Raw genomic sequence first — 16,238 nt, 5'->3', positions numbered from 1 at the left:
CCCCCTAAGCGGGTCACTGCTTGTGGCAGCTTATTCCGCTCCAATCAGGAATGGTCAAATCCCCCAATCTGTCCCCATAACGAACAAAAGATTAATTAAACGGCAGGGACATAGGCTACTGTATTATTATTAGGCTATAAGCGATCGGTTTTGGTGAGTGGCAAAATAGGCGCATAAAACAGAACGTAGGCTATCGGCATATTACTAGCCCTTTTTATTATTATTATTATTTTTTTAACTCAATTCATTTAGAACACATGCTGTCTATATGACTTATAATAATTTGATTCCAAATATGAATTAACCCTTGAGAAGTAGCCTTCCACTAGACATGATAAGTAAACTGTACGAGAAATGTGCGTGTTTCCAGTCCTCTTGCGCCATAGCTTTGGATACACAATGGTATCAATGATTGGATGGAGGAGGTGCTCTGTAGGCGGATAACTCACACACTTAAAGCAGCCCACTTTAAACCGCGTCCAGTTCAATTGAGCTGTGCCATACGCGAAAAATTAGCTGGGAAGACGTTACACCCGGATCGCATTGTTAATTCATTGGGTCTGTAGTGGGAGAAGACAGCACGAGACACCGTGAGCGAGACAACGCAAGGACGAGACAGGACTGGTGGGGAGCAATTTAGGAACTCCTCTGGGACAGTATTTCGTATTGGTAAGTCTAAAAATCATCGTTACACTGGATTATATGAATTGGATGATGCTTGTTTAACGTTTTGACAAGATACTATGTTCAATACGACCGTTTGTTCCGTCCTCCGTTCTCGGAGTCATTGTCTTTTCACACACCATGCTTCAAGTTAATGCACACATTGATATTGCAATTTCTATATTTTCCTATGTTTACTTCAAAGCTGAACATTTCAAAACGTGTCATCATAGTAAATGTAAATGGTTAAATTGCAATGGGCAACCGAAACATGTCAAAAATTCTGAATGAGCTATATTCATTACGCATTGAGAGGTTTTCGCCTCGACGCCGGTGTCGCTCTCTATTCAGACTGAAGCGTATCTGCCAAATATAGTCAAGTTCTGGTTAGCAGCTTTTGGACAATCATGTCGCTTAGAAACAGCACAAACTTTCGCTAGACACCTGCAGTTTGGAGACAGATATTGGTTTTGGGGCAGATATTGACAAGCTATCCCCGTGTCGTCTCCTCAACGACTTAACGGCAGGGTAGCCTATGGGAAGACCACCATCTGTTTCACAGTTTTACTATTCGGATACAATGTAGAGTTTCCACTTTGGTAGAATACTTCAAAGATTATTTCACACTGAGTTCTCTCCATTCACAAAACCTGAGGTACTACTTACTGAGGTAATTGATGTTTATAAGAACATGAAATAAGTAGGCTACAGCGAATTTCAGTTTAGGCTATTGCTTCTCGTCATCATGCTCAGAATTCCCAAGTGACGTAGGCTACAGTTTATCTGAGCAAAGTGGTTGAATAGAGTCGAATTTGTAGCCTGTAGTTACCTCACATTCTCCCAAAACAGAAGACCTATTTCAAAAGTGCCATAACTGCTTAAAGAAGGTAGACGCTGCCGTTGTTGTAGACAGTTCTGACAGAGGATGCGAAACCGACTCCAGCCCCCAGTATATCAAACGATCAACAAATTAAAATGCAGGTGTCCGACTTGCCCTTATTACCATGCGTCTATCACACCAGCAGCCTCTGCGTTGGTCAGAAGTGCGCCAGCCAGAGTGTTATCTTGCGCGTTTCCAAGAACACCTGCGTTCCAGCCTCGTGAGGGACATTATGATATGGGCCGGTTAAATAGGTTACACCTGCGCATGGGGTGTTAATTCCCAATTGCTTTATATCTTTAAGACCTTAATTTCTATGTTGGTGTGTAAACAGGTGTTAAAAGCTTAGCCGAATATGTGTTGGCTAGTGCAGTATCCAAGGTGTTTCAACTTGATGTATCTCTTTCCCTCTCCCTCGTGTGTGTGTGTGTGTGTGTGTGTGTGTGTGTGTGTGTGTGTGTGTGTGTGAGTGTGTGAGTGTGAGTGTGTGAGTGTGTGTGTGTGTGTGTGAGTGTGTGAGAGAGAGAGAGAGAGAGAGAGAGAGAGAGAGAGAGAGTAAGCAAGTGCTTAAACAGTTGGTACTCGTCATTCAAATTACCTCTCGGAACTTAAGAATGTCTGTGAATGTCCTTTTATTCCTGAAGGTAACAACACACATGCACAAGCGTGCACACACAGGTGCACGGCACGCATACAAAGACACGCATGCACACACAAGCAAACACACAACACACAACACACACACATGCACACGGACAGCCTCAGAGAAACACAGAGAGAGAGAGAGCACGCAGAAGACTGCCTTTGACCTAGTTTTACCAGAGAGCATTCTAGGGTTTAAGTGTGTGGATTGATGATATAAACTGATCAGTGTGTGGAATACAGTATCCAATGTTGGAGTGTTGCTTTCCTTGTAATATTTGGCAGAAGATTTCACCATGGGTACTTCTACATTACATTAATTCATTCCAACTGCCAGAAGGTCTTGGTCTGTGTGCATATTGTTTCAAATGCCAGCATAAATCTCTTAAACTCCCTCAGCCACCTGCATCAACCTAGTGGCCTCTTTTTCTGCCAGTCTGACGCAAAAAGAGAGTACTTAGGAAAAACTAAATAAAGGAAAAAGTAAATAAATTCCACAGACAGAACACTTGAACACTTGAAACTTATGTTTCTATATTTATATTTCTGTGTCAGTTCATCCACTGAGAGCTTAATTTCTTTTATGCATCATACCTCAATCCAGGTTTCTGTATTGGATTTGATCAAAACGTCTGTGTCAATATGTCTATTCACGAAGCTGTATAATATAATGTAATGTAATGATAAAATAATACGATATACGTATGTTCGCTATGCATTGCTTGGATTCTTTTGTTAGATGAATACCAGTTTTATGTATATTAAAAAAAAAAATGAAAAAAAATACCACACAGCATTATACAGGATCTCCCAGAGTAGGTATTCCATCTATTGAGAGCACTGCGTGTGTTTCCGTAGCTCAAAGAGCACTGTGCCCCACCAAGGCCATGGCTTTTGTTGCCAGGAAGCCCATATATTCATAATATGTGTACGTTACCTTCAGCGAAAGCTTCTTTGGATAAACGAAGGCTTTCTGAACAGATAACCGTAAGCACAGAGGAAGGAAAGACATTAGACAATGTTAGGCTAAGAGGAAAATTAGCCATAGCAAGGAGAGTTTATTATTATTATTATTATTATTATTATTATTATTATTATTATTAATAATAATAATATTTTTATTATTAAGAATGATAATGCCCAAGACCTCTTACGATGGATGCTCCTCATAATGTTCTCAAGGAATCCAATATTAGGCTCCCCCTCTCGCCAGTCCCATCCCCATGGATTATTATAGTTTAATGCATCGCTGAGAGGGAAGAAGAATTCAATCTGTTCAGGCTCTATTGGATCAAAGGGAGTTAGCCATATTAGATCCTTGTCCTGTCTGTAGGTATTGTCTTACCTCTCAAGGAATGAAAGGTAAACATGGGGAAGGGGGCTTTATGTGCCAGTTTCATATCTGATGAGGCAAGCCAGCTAGACAGAGACACACTTGGATGTTTTTTTTTTTTTTCCTTGTTTTCTGAAGCAGTTACTGCCCCCAAGAGAGCCAGGTGGACAAGGAGATGAAAGCTATTGTCTGGTGGGCTGTGGGGATGCTAGACTTTGTTCTTCTGAAGTAATGAAAGTTTGTTAGTCGTGATTTTTTTTTTTATTAGACGTGGTGCTACACCCTTTAATATAATATTTGCGGAGCAGACACCCAAGGTTATATTAAGCTGTGCCGTTCATTGTAATATAAAAGTACTTAAAGGATAATGGACATTCCAGAAATTATCACATCAAAGTGCATGTTTACATGGTAAGTTCAAAGGGAAATAGTTGTGAAAAGACATTATGTTCTCGTGGCCACAACAAGCTAAGAGTTAACAAGTATCTGCAGTTGCTCACAATTAAACTGCTTTCACTTCCCATTAAAGGCCTCAAATAATACTAAAAATGAAAAAAAAAAAACAGAAACTCATGACTAGATCATATTGCCCAGTGTGCTCAGACTTGCAGTCACTAGGAATGAAGACAGAAGTTCTGGGCTGGGCTTACAGTTCCCACGTCCCCCTCAGTTCAAACTGTAGGTTTGAACCCAGCTGAGGGTGACATTTTTTGACAAACAAACAAAGAAAGACAAAGAATTCCCCATGCAAGTCACAACAGTTTCCCCAGTACCTACGTGTAAAGGTCAGGGCCTGATCCCACGAGAAAGTTGTAGAATCTGCAAGGAAAGTAAGAATGAGCGCATTAGCCCACATTCTTCAAAGGCGAGCTTCGCTCTGTGGAGCTGGGTGTCTCAAGGAACGTGCCAGTCTCCATACTAATGAGGAAGCACAATATTTTACAATTACGCGTGGGTTCAGGCAGGGTGGTCAGCACAGTCCGGTGCCAGAGACAAGTGGGAAGTGATTTATGGCTATTCTCGCTCTGACAGGCCTCCAAATCCCACAGTCCCAACAAACGGAGAGTGTCTGTCATTCACTTGCAGAATCGGTTGCTTCCCACCTCAGATTTTTTGTTTAAAAAAAGAACACAGCCGAGGTTTGCCAGGCTTGCTCAAGGCTGCCGGATCATCACTCTCCACTGAGAATGAAAGGGGAAAGAGAGAGAGAGACAGAGAGAGAAAGAGAGAGAGAGATGGGGTATTTTTAGCTCTTGTGGCATGCCTTGAATTGGCAATGCTTATGGGAGGCACGCTGTAGAGATGGAGGCCTTCAACCATGTGAACCTTATTGATAATAGCTGTGGAACAGCTCAGTTACTAGCTTGGGTTTCTGCTATGGATGCCCGTTGCTAAATCTGGTTTGGAGAAATGAGGCCAAAGCATTGTTGCACAGCACTCATGTGTCGGTCACAAGTAAAGTCATCCGCTCCTTGACTTACATACACGGGATTGCGTGAAGTCACGACTGCTACGTTTAGCACTAATCAGCATCCAGTCAGGAGGATGCCCTGGAAGTGGGCCAATAGTGGCTGTTCTGTGTGAACCCGGATGTGGCCCGGATCATGACCTGACCAGCCCCAGATCTCAGCCTCTGTTGGGGACTTGCAGCTGAATATACAAAGTAAAATCACGCACATCCGTAAAACATATTTGCCGGGTGCGAGATCAAAAGCCTGAAACGTTACTTAATATTTTTGGGAGCTAGCCCCTCAGTGTGCGGATCTGTTCGATACCTTTTGACTTGCAGCTGAATGAAACCAAAAATAGGGCTGATAATTTTTTTCCAAAATACAATACCATCAAAGAATCGCAAAAGTATGTGAATCTGCTCTGATCCCAGATGGTGAAACAGCAGGGATGTGATGGAAGTTTGTAGAGGAATGTGAGGCATCCATGGAGGGCAGTTTAGGAATGGCATCATCCCTCTGCCTACTCTCACTTTGAGTGGCACCAGCACTAGGAGGATATTACTAACTACATGTGTCTGAAATGTGTGACACAAGCGGAAACTCTCTTGTTTATTTTGGGCGCCTTCTTAAGGTGCTGTGTCCACCAATCGCGTGTTTTACGCTGAGAGTGTAAAAAAACGCCTTCCTTGGCGCTTCGAGAAGTGTTTATTGTTGCTAAGTTACCTAAACCGGAGACGGTTTATAACGAGAAGTGACATTGACGAGCCCGACGCTGTTCTAAAAGTTTAACAGATTTCAACTTTGAGCGCTCTGAGCGCTGCGGTAAAAAACGGTCAGCACCGAGAGCTTTTTTCCGCCGAGGGCGCTCAGCGCTGTGAACGCTGGGCTACATAGACTTCATATTGAAAATTGTCGCCGTCGGCGCAAAAAACGCGATTGGTGGACACAGGGCCATACTGTATTGGCACCAGCACTAGGAGGATATTACTAATATAACTACATGTGTCTGAAATGTGTGACACAAGCGGAAACTCTCTTGTTTATTTTGGGCGCCTTCTTAACTCTTTTAGAGCAACAGTGTCAGAGTTCCAGTGATAGCGTAAATGTGAGTTTAGAGACTCGTGCGGCGGGTTCACTCCCCTCTCTCAGAGGCATGAAAGAGCGCATTATCTCTCTAGTCCTGCATGTGACTTTGATATCTGACCCGGCCATCTCCCGCCGCAGCGCTGAACTCTGTGAAGTGGCGTGGTGGTGGTGTGGTGGTGTGGTGAGGACAAGAGCGAGGACTGGACTGGACCGGCGAGGTGTCCGATCGGCACGGCTCATGCCAGCTGGAACGCCAAGTGCTGCCCCTCGTGATGTTTTGCCCCCACCCCAACCCACACCCTACAGCCAACCCCTCTCAACCCCTCAAACAAACCAATCTCCCCTATTGCACTTAAGAGAGAGAGAGAGGGAGAGAGAGAGGGAGTGAGAGAGAGAGAGAGACAGAGGGAGAGAAAAAGAGAGGGAGATATGGGAAGTGGGGGTGGAACTGCGATAGGAGAGGAAACCCCTTTGTTCCGAAGGCACATGATGAGCCTAGTGCGGAGCTGGGACTGGGTGGCTTTAAGGTGGGGGTTGGGTGGTGTAGCTGGATGGGGGAGGTGGAGGTGGTGGTGGTGGTGGTGGTGTTGCTGTGTAGATCCTATTAGACAGCTCCCTCTGTATCCATTGTTACAGCTGACATGCCAACATGTGGAGGCTTCCTCTACTCCATGTTTGCTGTCCATAGTACACGGCACTGGATCAATGTTGCCCTTTATGCCGGACACCCTCAGCCCAGAGTGGGCCTCTCCCTGCGAGCAACCTCAGAGGAATGATGGACGATGAAGGCACGCAGATGGACAGCAAAATGCTGCCCGCTAGCAAAATGTGTTTTTTTTTTTTTATCTATTTTTAAGAAAGACACAGTAAAAATGTACTTGGAAGGGCGAGATGTTTGCTGAAGGCTGGACTGGTAGGTGCTGGTAGACGCGTGAGTCAGTGTGGCTGTGCATGGAAACAGAAATATTTACTCACAAGCTGCTTGGAGTTCCTTTTGTTTCTAAATCGAGTAGTTTTAGTCGAGAGTGAGCAATGCAGAGAGCCGCTCCCTTTTTCGTCTCGCAAGCCTCTTGCCTTTCGCTTCGCTGCAAACTGTTCTCATCTCTTTTTCCTTTCCTTTCTGATGGCTGACTCGGCTAAACATCACAGAACAAAGAAAGATTGAGATGAGGTTTAATTAGTGGAATCGTCACAATCTCACACTAGTCATTCCCAGAGGCCTTAGCAGCTCTGCGAGCAACAGAAGCCCAGGGACCAGCACTTCAATCTGTGCACTAAGCTCCAACGGCTCCAATAACCTCTGCCTCCTCTTCCTCCTCTTCCTCCTCTTCCTCATCACTTCCAAGCCTCCGGCCACAGCCATTCTGGGCTGGGATTAGAGTGACAGCTTGCCCCGGCATCAGTCACTCATTCTTTTTCCATTTCTTCCCATGTTTCTGTAGTTCTCCCTCCTATCTCTCTCTCTTTGTGTGTGTGTGTGTGTGTGTGTGTGTGGCTAACAGATTTCTTATACTACAATATCCCACATTCCTAATGTCAATCTGTGCCTTTGTTTTTAATCCTCCACGTGTGTGTGATGTGTGTGTGTGTGTGTGTGTATGTGGGTGTGTGTGGGTGTGTGTGAGGGTGTGTGTGTGTGGGTGCGTGTGTGGGTGGTGACTGTGTGGGTGTACTCGTCGGGTGGATGTTTATCCTCTGGTGTGCTGGCAGGTTGTGTGTGAGCGCAAAGTCAGTGTTTGTTTAAACTGACTGAGATTCCGACTGCCTCTGACAGGTCGGTCACGACTTTGGCTCTGCTCCCTCCTGAATACTAGTCACTATCACAGCTCTACTACTACTTCCTGTCTGCATTTTACCGTCATCACTTTCACTTCCTCTCCTTTGTAGTGCTTCCTATGAGACCACGGCTGGCATCGCTCTGGCTAATGGCAGATGCTGGTGAGAGCATACGATTAAAAGGGTGACACGGGTCAATTTAATCTTCTCTGCTATTGGGATACTTTACAGTAATGAGCCTATTAATACAAAATCTTAAAGAGCAGGCGCGCACATCCAGAGGCTAGCAGGTGCCGGATTCCAAAAAGTTAAAGCATGAAACAGACAAAGCTGGGTCCACACACTGAGCTTGCACGTTTTAACTGTTTTTAATCAAGTAACTTTTTGGGCGGAAGCCCTTCATCAGACTACCTATTAATACAAATCGCATAATCACATGTTCTAATTGAATTTGTCTTTGGCATAAATGTCTGTGTGAGGATTTCTTTTTCCTCTTAATACATTTGCCCCCCCCCCCCCCCTTTAAGGTGGCATTTTCCCTCCTTGTGTTCATTATGGAACTAAGATAAGATGCTCCACTGGGGGTGGCAGCAAATGTGAGGGGTGCTGTATCTACAAGACAAGCCATTCTAACACACACGCACACATGCATAGGTCTCTGCTTGTTGATAACGCAGGATACTCGTCACACTCTTCCACATTTGCTCTATTTGTGCAGTCAATCCAAATCAACACAGAATCAATGCTCCAAATCGATTTTAATTGTACAGCCAATTGGTTATATACAGAAGGGCACCTGTGAATCCTTGCAATGCTCTCTCTCTCTCTCTCTCTCTCTCTCTCGCTCTCTCTCTCTCTCTCTCCGGTGAGGTAGGTCAGTTCACCTTGCTACTGTACCTGCGCTGAATGAGAATGGCACCCGCTGTGGTGGGGGGTGGGGGGTGGGTGGGGGTGCGGCAGGATTGGCGCTAAAAATAGCTCGCTCCTCCTGCGTGAGTCACGCTCCGCCTCAGGACCCGCCAAGCAGCAGCGCCCGCTCACGTGCTCTGATGCCGCTCCGCCAATGCGCCCCGGATGCGCAGATGACATATGTGCCAGCCTGCCAACCCGACCAAATAGCAGTGCCAGCCACCAACAGGGGCGTGTGTGTGTGCCTGTGTGCCTGTGTGCCTGTGTGCCTGTGTGTTTGTATGGTCATAGCTTAACTGAGTAGTGGTTGTGGTTTATGGTTTATGGTTTGTGGTTATAAGGGAACTGCCTGCAATGGTGAATTGACAGGCAGGTGAGTGTATTTGTGTGTGTGTGTGTGTGTGTGTGTGTGTGTGTGTGTGCGTGCGTGCGTGCGTGCGTGCATGCGTGTTTGTGTCTGTGTTGGAGTTTTGTACGCTTTACCAACGCAGTAACATTGGCAACACAAGGCGATAATGTGAGTCTCTATAAAGATGCCCTAGCATGCCACACTGTTTCCTAACCCAGCACACAGCCCACCTGTCTGTCCTTGAGGACGCGTGCCTCTCTGTCAGGTGAGCGTACAGCACAGTGTGGAGAGTAGCTGCAGGGTAGTATTGGCCTCTGTCAGCAGGAAAGAAATACACATATTTGCACTATATCTTCAGCGATAGTCTGCCCCGAAAGCTCAAGGCCATGACTGAGGAGAACGACTGCAGTGCATACATACAGATTTATCCTTTTTCCCTTAATGCAAGAGCACATCTGAGCTGCCGGCTAGATTCTCATTTCAAGCTGCTTTTTCTTTATCTGTTGTCAGTATAATATTGGGTTTTGTGCCTGTTGCCTGTTCCTTATTTGCGAGCAGTTGTGACTTCTCACAATTCACTTCAATTTGTTGGTATCTAAAATGTAGAATATGGTTAAATTCCAATACGTTTATATTGAATCTATTTGTCAAGGAGATGAAGTTTCGTATCTCCTAGGCTGTAGGTCTGTCTTAAGGAACGTACTGTGGCTCAGTGTGAATTTCCAGAGAAGATGATTGGTGTGTCTGGCACAAATGCGCACTGGGAGGGATGAGGAGCATCTCATCTCTGACTCACAGAAACAGATTAGGAGTTTATGAGAGTCGTATACGCACACTCACACCAGAGATGGGGAGCATTTTTGAGTCAGACTTCAGCAGTGGTGTCAGTCTGATTCAGAGATGAGAATCTCAGTGTGACTTTGCAGTGTTGCAAATCTGTGTGTGGCGTGTGCTTTGAGAGAGAGAGAGAGAGAGAGAGAGAGAGAGAATTAATCTCTTATTCACATAGCCAGCTAATAATTCAGCAGCTGGGGTGATCAAATCCTCTCTGGGATCCGGAGAGGAGGAGGAGAGGAGGAGGAGAGGAAACAAGATGAAAATAGAGGGATGCAGGGAAAGGGGGCAAGAGGGAGAGAGGGAAAGGAAATTATTCAAAAATAGAGAGAGAGAAAGACAAATAAACAGAGAGTGGGTTCTGAGAAAGAGGTGATTGAGTGCACAGGTATTAAAAGGCAGCGATGGCAAGCCATCCAAGGGAATGTCCTGTGTGCAAAATGAAGACCTCTTTGCAGGGAAAAAAGTAATTGAAATGGAAAAAACGGAATTGAATTGAACTAAACTCCTGACTGCATGTGGCCAGCAAGGCTGTGATGTGTGGTAGTGTTTAAAAAGTACCTCCTCAACAGGACTCCCAACTCTCAAATCTGATGTACATCCTCTCTGCTGACAGAGCACGCTTAATTGGCGGCCTCCGCTCTCGACTGACAGGATAATCTAGTCACACCATGTTTAGGATCAGTACAGTTCATTGCCTTGTTTACACACGCACATACACACGCACGCACACGCGCACATGCACACACACACACACACACACGCACGCACACACATGCACGCGCACACACGCACGCACACACACACACACACACATACATATGGTGAGGAAAAAAAGACTGATTTCTCTCAGTTTTACAATAAAATCTAGAACCTCCTCTCAGCACTGAAAATATAGCCATGTTGCTTGACAGTTTTCTAGGCAACACACCAATTTCCCCAAGGTGACCTGTGAAATACACGTACGTATAGTACCCATAATTCCAAGGCTGTGGGTGGAGCTGTTGATGACCTTATTTTTTTGTTTCAGTGTCAAGTAGAGCCTCAAGCACCATTGGTGCCATAAGGAGCTCAATGTTGACTCAATGTCATTGGTGTGGATGAACTTGAAGTGCTGCATCTGTATGTAGGAATATGTGGATCTGTATGTATGTGTTGTGGCAGTTGTGTATGCGCTGAACATGAGAAAACAGCTTCATCAATCAACATGTTGCCATCGATGACACATGGTCCGTGCCGCCTCAGAGACAGGGAGGGAAAGAGAGAAAGAAAGAGAGAAGAAGGAAGAGACAGAGATAGAGAGAAATGGGATGGGCTGTGTCGATGAGGCTGTTTTTGCAGAACCTCAGAGTTCCTGGTACATGCAGCTTCTGTGGAAGAGATAGATGCAGTTCAGCCTTGTTTATTATTAATGTTTTCACTCAGGATACTGGTGCAAAGCCCGTAGATGTGGCAGTTTATATATTTATTTATATATTTATTTATTTATTTATTGTTTATTTATATAGGATGAAATTTGGCACTGCACACACTCGTGCCATTAGGATGACACCCACCAAATTTGAGAGCAGTCGGATGAGTGGTTTGGGAGTTATGCATGGAACAGACAGACAGACAGAGTGACACACAGACAGACGTTCCTTGCATTTATAGATGGATAGATGTGCTTTAGATGGAAACAAATTATTTTGACCTCAAGCTAGATGGATGTAACATTATAGAATTGCACAGTAATTCGAATGAAAAATGTTTAAAAATGTCAATTTACAACAGAGATACTGTCACATTGTCCATATTGGCTTAGCATGTGTGGTTTAATGAGAGCAACCAGTGTCTAGCATCAAAGGAAAGCTTTGCATGTGGCTAAGAAGATCAAAAACATGATTCTGACAGGAGTGCACCTTTAATCCACTAATGCTGGTGAAATGACCGTGAAAAGCCTGTGGATTTGCTCACTGTAATAACAAATATTACCAGACAGAGCGAGATTAATAGTAGTAGCAGTCGTAGTAGTAGTAGGCGTAGTAGTAGCAGTCGTAGTAGTAGTAGGCGTAGTAGTAGTAGTAGTAGTAGCAGCAGCAGCAGCAGCAGCAGTAGTAGTTGTAGTAGTAGTAGCAGTAGTAGGCGTAGTAGTAGTAGTAGTAGTAGTAGTAGCAGTAGTAGGCGTAGTAGTAGTAGTAGTAGGCGTAGTAGTAGTAGTAGTAGTAGTAGTAGTAGTAGTAGTAGTAGTAGTAGTAGTAGTTGTTGTAGTAGTAGTAGTTGTAGTCATAGTAATAGTGGTGGTTGGGGTTGGTGATGGTTGTCGTTGCGGTGGTAGTCTCTTTTATGTAACAGATTTCATGGATAGTACTAGATGTGGAAACTGTTGGGAATTACATTACATTACATTACATTACAATACATTTCATTACATTTGGCTGACGCTTTTTAACCCAAGCTTCTTACAACATGGTAAAAAAAAACATTTTTAAGCTTTTAAGAGCAATTCTAGCAACAATTTTGCAACAATAAACAAGAACCCCAATAAGTGCATCAATGAGTGCAATAAGTGCATCAATGAGTGCAATTGTCCGTAATTGGGGGAGTGCAGCTAGGAATGAGGGCCTCCTACGAATCTGACCATAGTGGCAGTACAGGCAGGGTGAGAGTCGTTAATGCCTGTGAGTGTTAACCACCCTTTTCATTAGTCACAGAGGGGAGTCATTCTCTCTCCCATTACTGTTTCGACCATTAAAAGTGATCATGTTAGAGGGGTCAGTTATGGACGCTGGTAGATGCTGATACTGACCATGACATGGTTTTTGCCCAGTAAACTGCAATCACTGTATCACCAATCACTTGGATTTCAATATTGACTTTGTACTCAAACATGTCAACATTTAATCTCCCCACCAAATATCAATAATATTGCCTGTAACACTAGGTAAATAAAGACTAGATGTGTACATTCACACAACTTAAGTGACATTGGAGGATTTTAGTACACACAAAGATTCTTTACACATACAGTCATGAATAGGATGTGGAGATTTTGAGCATAATTAGTAATGATATGTAGCCTGGCTGACGCGACCACACCGCGCAAGGCAGTATGGGAAAACCCAGGCTAAGTGATATGGGTGTGATTGACTTTGTTATTATACGGCTCTTCGGGACACAACAAAAAGTCCCATTAATCTGAATGGGCATTCGGAGGTCACTATTTCCATATATTGACCACTGCAAAAAGATAATGACCGCTGTCAATGGCAACAATATTACCCCTTACTTGTTTTCTACCATATGATTTTTTTTTTTTGTATGGCTGTTTTGCCCTTGCTGATTTTAGAGTTCTAACTCAATACAGGACCCATTTTCATTATTGTGTGTGTGTGTGTGTGTGTGTGTGTGTGTGTGTGTGTGTGTGTGTGTGTGTGTGTGTGTGTGTGTGTGTGTGTGTGTGTGTGTCTTCGCTTGAAGACAAATCCCTCATCAGTTAATGATGGCCCAGATTGCCCTGTTGATCAAGGGTCCCGGATATTACCCTGGTGACTTAACAAAGCTTAGTGCTTTTGCAGACTTCTGAGAGTGTGTATATCTGTGTGTTTGTCTGTGTGTGTGTGTGTGTGTGTTAGTGAGAGGGGGGGTATTTGTGGGTGCATTGTGTCTCTCCGGTGTAAATGTAAGCATGTATGTATACTATAGACACGTGATTGTGATGTGTGTGATTTGTGCATCTGTATTTATGTGTGTACGTGTCAGAAACAAGAGAGCAGAGTGTATTAGAAAGTGATTTCAGCAACAGCTGCAGTATTGGCCACAGCAGAAGTTTCTCTCTTTCTTTTCTCTCTTTCTCTCGCTCCCTTTCTCTCTCTCTCTCTCTCTCTCTCTCTCTTTCTCTCTGCCTGTCTCTCTGTTTGTCCTTATATCAGAGGTATTAGCGACAGCAGAAGTTCCTCTCTTTCTTTTCTCTCTCTCTCTCTCTCTCTCTCTCTCTCTTTCTCTGTCTATCTCTCTGTTTGTCCTTCTCTCAGAGGCAGCCAGACAGAGGCAAGCTCAGACAGTTGGCAGCCCTGTGGGAATTGCTCGAGTGGGACCTGTCAGTGCGGCGAGGTGTGTGTGTGTGTGTGTGTGTGTGGGGTCTCGGTTGTGGGGACGTGCGGACGTGAGGACGGGGGGCTCTGGTGGTAAAGCAGCAGCTTGCTCCGTCTGCACCTCGTTTCTCGCCACTCCTGATGACGTGCAAACGTTCGCACTGCTGACGTCAGGGACACAGGAGAACAACACGTGTCAGCATTGCAACCATCTCGCCAGGGTCTACGTCTCTCCTTCTCTTGATCTTAATCTCTCTCTCTCTATCTATTTATCCCTCTCTTTCTCTCCTCTTTTGATTTCTATCCTTCTTCGGTTCTGTTTTTTGACTCCTTTTGTTCCCACATCGAATCTGCGAGTGTGACCGCTCTGAGGACACGGCGAGTAGACAGTTGTGACAGCTGTGGATGGTCATTGATTTATGCCCACACACGCACGCACACACACACACACACACACACACACACACACACACGCACACACACATACACACACACACACACACACACACACACACACAAGCAAGTGCACACACACGCACACACACACACACACACACACAAGCGTGCACACACACGGGCACACCCCCCCCACACACACACACACACTCACACACGAACACACTGCCAATGTGACATTTCCCTGTTGCATAAGCGTATCTAGGGCCCCTTGCACAGTGCCCTAATCTCATGCCCGTGGGGCCCAAGTCCCCAAAGCCCCACCGCAACACAACAGCAGCGCTTCAAGGTGCTCCCGCGCACTCTAAAGAGGACTAAAGAATGCGTACGCTGCTAAACGTACGCAGTTCCCTTTCATGTCTTCCTCTCACTGGCTCTCTTTCCCCTCTTCTCCCTCCTCTCCCTCCTCTCCCTCCTCTCCCTCTCTCCCTCCTCTGCCTCCTCTCCCTCTCTCTCTCTCTCTCTTTCTCTCTCTCTCCATGCGTATAGCTGTGTGGTGTGCAATGCCAGTGAAAATAAATGGCTCGCTATAAATAGCTATTTAGAAGGAGCCCAAAATACGGGATCTTTAATGAGACCCTTTGAACTCGAGTGCAAACCCCAAGAAAATGTCTCGGCTACCCAAGAAATGTGCATGCGAAGGCACGGACTTAGCTTCTCTCAGTTGTAACTGATGAATGTAGGTGAATCGTATCTGATTTTGAATAAATCTCAGCGGACTCTGTGTCGTCTGAAATCTTGAACATGAGATATTGTGTTCCTCTGTTTGTTTCACGCCACTTCACGCAATTAGATTGTTACAGTTGCATTAGACCACAGACGCCTTCATTTAGATCGTCCTTCAGGCATGCAGAATGTAGCACAAAATCCCACTTGTGTTTTCACACCCTTACGGGGCTAAGGCATGTCACATGTCCTCTCTGGGCGGTTAACACAATTGTTATGTGTGCAATGATTACACACCAATCCGACATGCCAAGTGCTCTGATCGGAAGGAGCCATGCCAAGGGATGCTCCTGGAGCCCAGCCAGCGAATCACATTCCTCCGCTCCACTCTGTTCTGTTGTCCCGGCCCGCTCGCCCACCCTCAAATCACTCACATGAGTTGACCCAGAGGACAGTCCATACACATACTCTCACACACACACACACACACACATGCTCAGACCGTCTCTCCAAACACACACACACACACACACACACCATCATTCCTCCAATGCTCCACACTGCCTCTAGTGGCCTGGGTGACCATACTTAAACTGTCTGTGTCTTGTGCTTTTCTGTGTGTGTGTGTGTGTGTGTGTGTGTATGATTAGTGGGCTCGCCGGACAGTCGCCGGATTTAAGGTTAGCATTTTTCCCCGAATAAGATGGGGGGTGGGGTGGGGGGTAATGAATTACCTTTTCAAGCCCTCGAGTGCCCCGGCGAGCAGCAGCCAAAGGGGGGACCCTGGCCGTATAATGATGCCCTGGCACAATAGCGCCCCTGTTCCAGCAGCCCGTTCCCAGGAAACTGCACAACATGTGGCATTGTGTGCCATGTTTTGCTGCCCGGCCACGTTGCCCGGCTTTCGCCAGCCCCAGCGGAGAGCCCTGGCCCTGGGCACAGAGGCGCGGTATCGTGGGGTGGAGCGGAGGAAACGTTGTGGTGTGTGAGGCTGGCCAGTCAAAGCCAAGGGGGCTGAGCCGGGCGCGTAGCTTACGCTAAATTAATTTACTTGTTCATTCACTCTTGCGACGCTCTTTAACGAATGCGGTATGGTATTTGTAGCAAAAAGAAAATGTGT

General features: G+C 45.4%; 1 protein-coding gene across 3 annotated transcripts in view; it reads left to right on the top strand.

Annotated features, from left to right (window-relative positions):
* Positions 1-412: 412 nt before the first annotated feature.
* Positions 413-16,238, top strand: part of LOC134091804 (sodium-coupled neutral amino acid transporter 3-like) — a 52,790-nt gene continuing 36,964 nt past the window's right edge. For 2 of the 3 annotated variants that reach the window (XM_062544475.1, XM_062544474.1), the window contains exon 1: positions 413-669. The gene's annotated coding sequence lies outside the window, so the exon portion shown is untranslated. The remainder of the gene's footprint in view (positions 670-16,238) is intronic. The other variant, XM_062544476.1, reaches the window with a different exon arrangement.

This window comes from Sardina pilchardus, chromosome 9 (genome assembly GCF_963854185.1).
Source record: "Sardina pilchardus chromosome 9, fSarPil1.1, whole genome shotgun sequence".
NCBI classification, from domain to species: Eukaryota; Metazoa; Chordata; class Actinopteri; order Clupeiformes; family Clupeidae; genus Sardina; species Sardina pilchardus.
The sequence above is the reverse complement of the archived record's forward strand: the minus strand, read 5'-3'. Positions and strand labels throughout refer to the sequence as shown.